Below are 7,867 nucleotides of genomic sequence, written 5' to 3'. Positions count from 1 at the left end.
TGACCAAACATATAACAAAATATATGAAAATGAAGATAATGGAAGATAAAGAACTTGGAAGAAAAACCCAGGAGATTTTATTTGCTAACAATGGGACTTTTGGAAGAGAGAGGAGCTAGCGTAAAAGAGGCAATGGTTAACAAATGACAGAAGAAAATCTTCGTGAATTTAAAAACATTTATACCTTTTAATTTAAAGTCCTCACCATGTTCAGGCAAGATGGAGAAAACAAAGATATAGACATACACATCTCCTGATAAAATACCTGAACAGTAAAGATAAAGACTATTTTTGTCTTTCAGCTAAAGACTTTCAAAGATTAAAACATAAAGATTAAAATTTGAAAGTTTCCTGACAGAAAAAATAAGTTTTTAAAATAAAATGTTAAAGTGAAATCAGACATTTAATTAAAAATAATAGAATCTAGAAGATGAAGAATAACTGCTACTGGTGATGGGGAAAAGGACTACTATATTAGACTCTTTTTATTTTTATTTTTTTAAGATTTTATTTTTAAGTAATCCCTCCACCCAACATGTGGCTCAAACTCACAATCCCGAGATCAAGAGTCACATGTTCTACTGACTGAGCCAAGCCAGGTTCCCCAGAGCTACTGCACCAGACTCTTATACCCAATCAGATATCACTTATCTGTCAAGATAAAAGGAAATAATTTGCAGATATTCAAATATCTAGAGAATATATCTATTTGAGAAAAATATTCCTGAAAGGATTCTAACAAATCAAGAAATGAAACCCATCAGAGAATCAAGGTGGGAGAAAGTGGTTAACAATGACTCAAACTCCTTCTTAATCTCTATGTGCATGTGAGTATAGATGGATAATTATAGTGTGTGAATGTGTACAATTCTAAACAAGAACTCTTGGGACACCTGGGTGGCTCAGCGGTTGAGCGTCTGCCTTTGGCTCAGGGCGTGATCCCAGGATCCAAGATTGAGTCCCACATCAGGCTTTCTGTATGGAGCCTCCTTCTCCCTCTGCCTAGGTCTCTGCCTCTCTTTCTCTGTGTCTCTCATGATAAATAAATCTTAAATATAAATTAACAAGAACTCTTAAACTAATAGAGTCATATTGCAAGGGAAAACTTGATAATCACCTGTGATTAAAGTTTCTAAGTTATCTTAACAAATATAGGTATTCAGGAAGTAGGAGAATAGAGAGAAATCTTAAAACTTTCAAACTTCTTATCCGGAGTAAGCTATGGGTTAAGGAAGTAAAATACACTAAAATGTTTATCATAATACAGTGTAAAATAAACAGATATAGGAAATACAGAGATGGAAAATATATGGTATCTTGTTTTCATATAATACTGAATACATAGATTTATAAATATAGATAGGTATAGGTCTGAGTTTCAGGAAATTAAGAGTAAACATATTGGTTTGGAAGAATACAAATATTCCCTAATAAAAAGGATGAAATGTTGAATGAAACCCAATTAAAATAAAAATAAAATGAAGAAAATGAATAAGAAGAAAAACTAATATGATGAACATGAAAAATGGAAAGAATAAAACCAAGTATATCAGTTGTTACAGCAAATGTGAGATAACATTAAAATAAAAACCAATGGAGAAAAGATATATTCTTCAAAAAATGCTTTGGCCAGTTGGGTATTCATAGGGAAATAAATAAAAGTGGATGCTTCCCACACATAGAACAAAAACAAAAGCATTAACTTCAGGTAGTTTGTAGACCAAAAAAAAAAAAAAATACAAGGCTTTCAGAAGATTCCCATAAGAAAATATCATTTAATATTATGGAAAAACTGCTTAGGAAAAAAAATTAACTATTTGCTAATAGATCAACATTTTAAGGAAAGTGATAAAAAGAAAAATATATCTGTAACACATATACCTAGCAAAGGGATGGCACCGAAATATATAAAGACAACCAAAAAAGCAATAAAAGAGGAAACAAAAAGAATATTGGGCAGATCTGAACTATTACTTAAATGTACAACATCAGGGCTGCCCTGGTGGTGCAGTGGTTTAGCGCCGTCTGCAGCCCGGGATGTGATCTGTGCATGGAGCCTGCTTCTCCCTCTGCCTGTGTCTCTGCCTCTCTCTTTCTCTCTCTCTTTCTCTCTCTCCCTGAATGAATAAAAAAATATATTTAAAAAATGTACAATATCATTAGTAATCAGGAAAAAAAATTAAACCACACCACTATATCAGAGTGGCAGATAGACAAAAAAGTTAAGTCTGACAATACTAAGTGTTATCAAGGATGTCCACCTAAAGATATTCATATTTACTTTTGGTAGTATTGAGATTAATTCAGTTACACTGGAAAATGGTTTGGCATTATCAAGTAAAGGTGAAGATGCACATGATCTATGATGCAGTTGATCTACTCATGATATATATCCTAGAAAATCCATGCATGTGTGCACTAGTATATATGTTCAAGAATATTTAGGGAAGCATTGTTCACAATAGCCAAAACTAGAAAAAAAGTCCCTCAAGGGGAGAATCAATAAATTGTGGTGCATTCATAAAACAGAATCCTATACAGTGATGAAAATGAACTTGAGCAACAACATGGATGAATCTCACAAATATACTGCTGAAAATAGGAGCAAGACATGAAATAACGAATATAGTATAATTCAAATCCAGGTATGACATTTCAAACTTAAGTGGTAAGAGTGCCCTGCCTCAAAATTTTCCTACACCTAAATTTTATTAGGGAATATTTGTATTCTTCCAAACCAATACCTCACACATTTAAAGTCTTGTAAACTCTTTAAAATGTATAATTTATGTATGCCATCTCTTTCTGATGGATTCCTATCTGACTCGACTGTCAAAATTACGGAAATTTGGTTTTGAAACACTATTATTATTGATTGTATTTTCCAAAGTCAGCCATAAAATCATTTCCCACCATGCATGCTCTTCCTATTTGACATCCTTTCCATAGACAGGTGAGATTTATGTTCTCTCCTAAAACTGGTTGGGTATGTGTTAGCTAAGTGGTATTGTTTGACCTCTGAAGGTAGGTCTAAAAAGGTGATACAGCTTCCTCCTTATTTTCTTGGGACTCTTACTCCTAGAACTCAGTCACTATGCATGAAAAAACATAATCAGCCATATCTAGTGGTGATTTTTAGGGGTTCATACGTGGGTATGAGGTCCCAGCTGACAGCCAGCAAAATCCACTATGCATGTGAGTGAGCAAACATTCAAATAACTCCAGATCTTAGTTACTACATCATTTCTAGCCATTGAATCTACCCACCTGAGGCCCCAGACACCCAGAAGAGAAACAATCTTAACCCTTATAATATTTATGACTTGCTAACCTACAGAATCCATGAGTATAATAAAACAGTGGTTGCTTTATGCCACTAGGATGGGGTTGTTAGGAATCAGAGGAGTAACCAGAAGAGATTCTGATACCATATGTTGTGTGTTACCATCACAAAAACCTAAAGCAGCTATCACTGACTTTGAGACTATGCAGTGTGTGAAAGCCAGAGGCCCTCAAAAAAGTATTAGTGAAACCAGCAGAATTTTGAAGAGGCCATAAGTAAAGGCTTGAAGAAAATAAGTAACATGTTATTAGTAGTTGGAGCAAAAGGGACCCTTGTTATTTTTAGTAAAAAGTTTGGCAACACTGTCACCTGCAGTGTAGAAAACAAGATACATACCTAAGAAACTTGATGACATAACTTAGATTTCCAGGAAGACTATGGAAAGTGCCACCTGGCTTCCACTCACTGCATAATGTATGTGAGAGGAGAGAGATGAGCTTTAAAAATATTAAATCTAAAAAAACCAGGACTCGTTAGGTTCAAAAATATAACTATCCATTCCCACCTTCTCCAGGTGTCAAATTATTCTGAATTTAAGAAATGAGCTTCAGTCAAAAATCAAAATTAAGGTACAGTTGTCAGATCCTTTGTTAAGACATCAAAAATATGTAAAGCAATGTGTATAAGAACCTCTCAGACTAACAAAAATCATCTGGAAGGGGATGCCTTGAAGATCTTCTCCAATAAGTTTTATAGACATTCTGTGATTAAGAATCTTTTCCAGTTTTCATTTTTTGATTGCTTTATTCATGAAATTAATTCATATTCTTTTAAAGAAATTTTCCTCATTAATAATTGCACATATTCTTTATTTGAACCACATATTTTAGACAAAACATAATCACCATTCTCACAGAAATAGTAAATGCTTAGCACTTTCAGTTATTAATGATAAAACGTTGGAGTGTCATTTGTATACAACCTTTATGTTACTAGTAATAATAAGTCACTTGTAAAAAAAATAAGTCATTTGTATTTTTTGTTGAAATAATCAGTTTTACTTTCCTCAAATATTAGCTATTTATTTTGTACTCTCTTTTATATCATCAGACAGGCTAGGCTTTTCAGACTTTTACGCAGTATCAGAAAAATGTCTAGACTATCTAGTTCATTGTTAATGTCATTTTTTCTCCCCTATAGATTCAGAAGAATCAATCTAAACTAAGAGTTATTAGTCACAACATAATTCAAGGATAATGATGAACTAATGCTTCATCTAAAGAACAATATGTTTCATAAATAATCCTTAGAGCAGCCTTGCAACTAATCATGACTTAGACCATCTGGAAAACAGTACTGAGTGTTTTGCAGATGCTACCATGATGAGAATCCAATTTCCCAGTGGTCTCTGTGGCATCCTTTATGCAATCAGCATAAACCAATAAAATTGTAACTTTCTTATTAATTAATATTGCTGCTTACCATAATTACTATGACTATTACAATTACTACCACATGAAAGAATCTCAAGAAAAAAAAAGCAGTGTAGCCATTTTAGTACTAAAATACTAAAATGAATTTTTGAGAACTTAAGAACCAAGATAGTACAAGGGTAAAAGTAGGTAGACTTAGGTGGCTATGTTGAGTCCAGGCAAAAAAGAAAGGAAATACATTCTATGTTAGATGGTGAAAAGTTTTATAGAGAAATAAGGAAGTAGGAGTGCTTCCTGAGACTGAAATTTCTATTTAATATGGAATAGGAAGGAAAGGCTTTCAAAAGTATTGGGGTTCTTGGGTGGCTCAGTCAGTTAAGCATCTGCCTTTGGCTCAGGTCATGGTCCAGGGTTCTGGGATGGAGCCCAGTGGGTTCTGCTCAGTGTGGAGCCTGCTTCTCCCTCTCCCTGGGCTTGCCTCTCCCCCTGCTCATGCTCTCAATCTCTCTCAAATAAATAAAATTAAATATATATATATAATATATATATAATTAACAGGCATTCTTCTGTGATAATTTATAGAGCTATAATCTATGCACCTTTCTGCATTTATTATACTTCAAAAATGTTTTTAAAAATTCAGTCATCATCAGCAATGTTTAAACTGCTTCACTTATTTTTAAAATATACTTAAAATGTAAAATTCATAACTTTGAAGTTCTTTTTATGGCTTAAGTTGATCCTCTGAACTGAAAGGGACATTATCTAAAATAATATTATTATTTATGGCTGAGAAAAGTGGGGTTCTTGAGAACTTTGAAAACTGCATTAAATCTTTGTGCAGATGGTACAGTGTAATACTAAAGAGACAGACGAGTTTCAGCCAAGATTTTGAATATTTCCAGATGTTTTAATTGGTACTACGTCCAAATAAAAGTATCTCTAAATGATGCAATCATTGGTAAATTATTCTAGTCACCTTTTTTCAATAAACTTTAAATTTGTTTCTAGTCAACACATAAAATATCAAAGAGGATTAAATAATACATCTGAAGATCTAGAAATCAGCGTTTAGAAAAATATATGTATAAGCCAAATTGGCAGCAACTTGTTTTCTAGCTGCCAAAGTGGTTTGGAAATTTTGTAAGACCTTGGATATTCACTTTGATGGAAATTATGAAATGAAAGTCACTAAAATTTTTTTAAAATAAATTTTAAATTAAACTTGACTTTTCTAAATGACATTTTAACAGACATGCTAGTATTTTCTTTCTCTTACATGAAGGAAATATATTAGTTGTAAAGTTGATAGATTAATTCAATAAACAGGGTGATTGAATGTATAAATCAAAGCAAAGAATGCATGAAAGAGGAGTGAAACTCTAGAGATGAAGAAATATGACATACCATTGGAAATAAAACAAAGCAACAATTGCTAGAGGCTTAAATTGCCTAATAAATTATATGAAAATGTTTGTAAGATGACAAACATGTAGGCATAATAAAATTTTGTATTTCTTTTAATTTATTGAGTCCTGAAAGTTGGTCTAATGATGTCTGCAAAGTTCTATGACTAAGAAATAAAAAGTAATTTAGTGAAATTGGAGTAACTAATTAAATATAGTATAATAACCATCCCTTAATATAATAAATTATTTTCTTCACTTTGTCCAAAGTAGAGAGATTAATATTACCTGAGATTTTAATATACCTGAAGGTAGTCAAAAAATCATTTTTTTAAAAGATTTTATTTATTTATTCATGAGAGACACAGAGAGAGAGAGAGAGAGAGGCAGAGACGCAGGCAGAGGGAGAAGCAGGCTCCATACAGGGAGCCTGACGTGGGACTCAATCGTGGGTCTCCAGGATCACGCCCTGGACTGAAGGCAGCACTAAACCACTGAGCCACAGAGGCTGCCCCAAAAAATAATTTTGAAAGCAACTTGTTCTACTCATCTTGGGTCTAGTGTTATTTTAAATATTATCTTTCCATTCTCTTTTTGATAATTGGTTGATTCAAGTTACAGGTTTTTTTGCTTATTTTTGTAACATATTTCTTAGGAAATTATCGATTTTTGAGATTCAAAAAAAATTTTTTTTGCCAAGGAGTTACACATAATACTCTTATATACATTTTCCTCATTTTCATACCTCTAGATATTTTTTCTTATTTGTAATTTCAACTGTTTTTGCTCTTTCACTGTTTTGCTTAGTTAAATATTATTATCAAATAATAACCCAGGAATTCATTTTTCTAATGTATTTTCTATTTCATTAGTTTTAAAAGTTATTAGTTCTCTTGCTCTATTTACATTTTGCATAATTTTAATTATTTTATCTTCTAAATTAGTGACATAAATATTAAATTTATTTTTGTCTTTTGTTCTCTAATAATAAAGACATTTAAGGTATAGATATACACATATATATTTTTACATATTCACATATCTAACACAAATAGTCATGTACTTGGTTACAAAGTACATCTTCACAGCTTTTCCAAAAGTAAAGATTTTATAAGTATTCTCTGATAATAAGCCAACATATTAAAAATAAATAAAATCGGGATTCCCTGGGTGGCGCAGCGGTTTGGCGCCTGCCTTTGGCCCAGGGTGCGATCCTGGAGACCCGGGATCGAATCCCACGTCGGGCTCCCGGTGCATGGAGCCTGCTTCTCCCTCTGCCTGTGTCTCTGCCTCTGTCTCTCTCTCTCTCTCTGTGACTATCATAAATAAATAAAAATTTAAAAAAAATAAAAAAATAAAAATAAATAAAAATAAAATCACATAAAAACTTATAATTATTTAACATACATTTAGATAACCTTTAGATCATAATCAAAATAAAACCTAAAATTACCTAATTCCTAAAAAAGACAAAATGTGACCACTTCAAACCCAACCTATAAGAAATGAAAATAATTCAGAAAACAATACATATCTTAAATGTCTTCACATATATATTGAGTCAAGTTAAATATATATCAATCACCAAAAAGAGAAAAGAAAGGTAACGTTTATTTTTTTTTAAGATTTATTTATTTATTCATGACACACACACACACAGAGAGAGAGAGAGAGAGAGAGAGAGAGAGAGAGGCAGAGACACAGGCAGAGGGAGAAGCAGGCTTCCCGCAGGGAGCCCAATGCGG

Source organism: Canis lupus, chromosome 21 (assembly GCF_011100685.1).
Source record: "Canis lupus familiaris isolate Mischka breed German Shepherd chromosome 21, alternate assembly UU_Cfam_GSD_1.0, whole genome shotgun sequence".
In the NCBI taxonomy this organism is placed as follows: domain Eukaryota; kingdom Metazoa; phylum Chordata; class Mammalia; order Carnivora; family Canidae; genus Canis; species Canis lupus.
Note: the sequence above shows the minus strand (reverse complement) of the source record.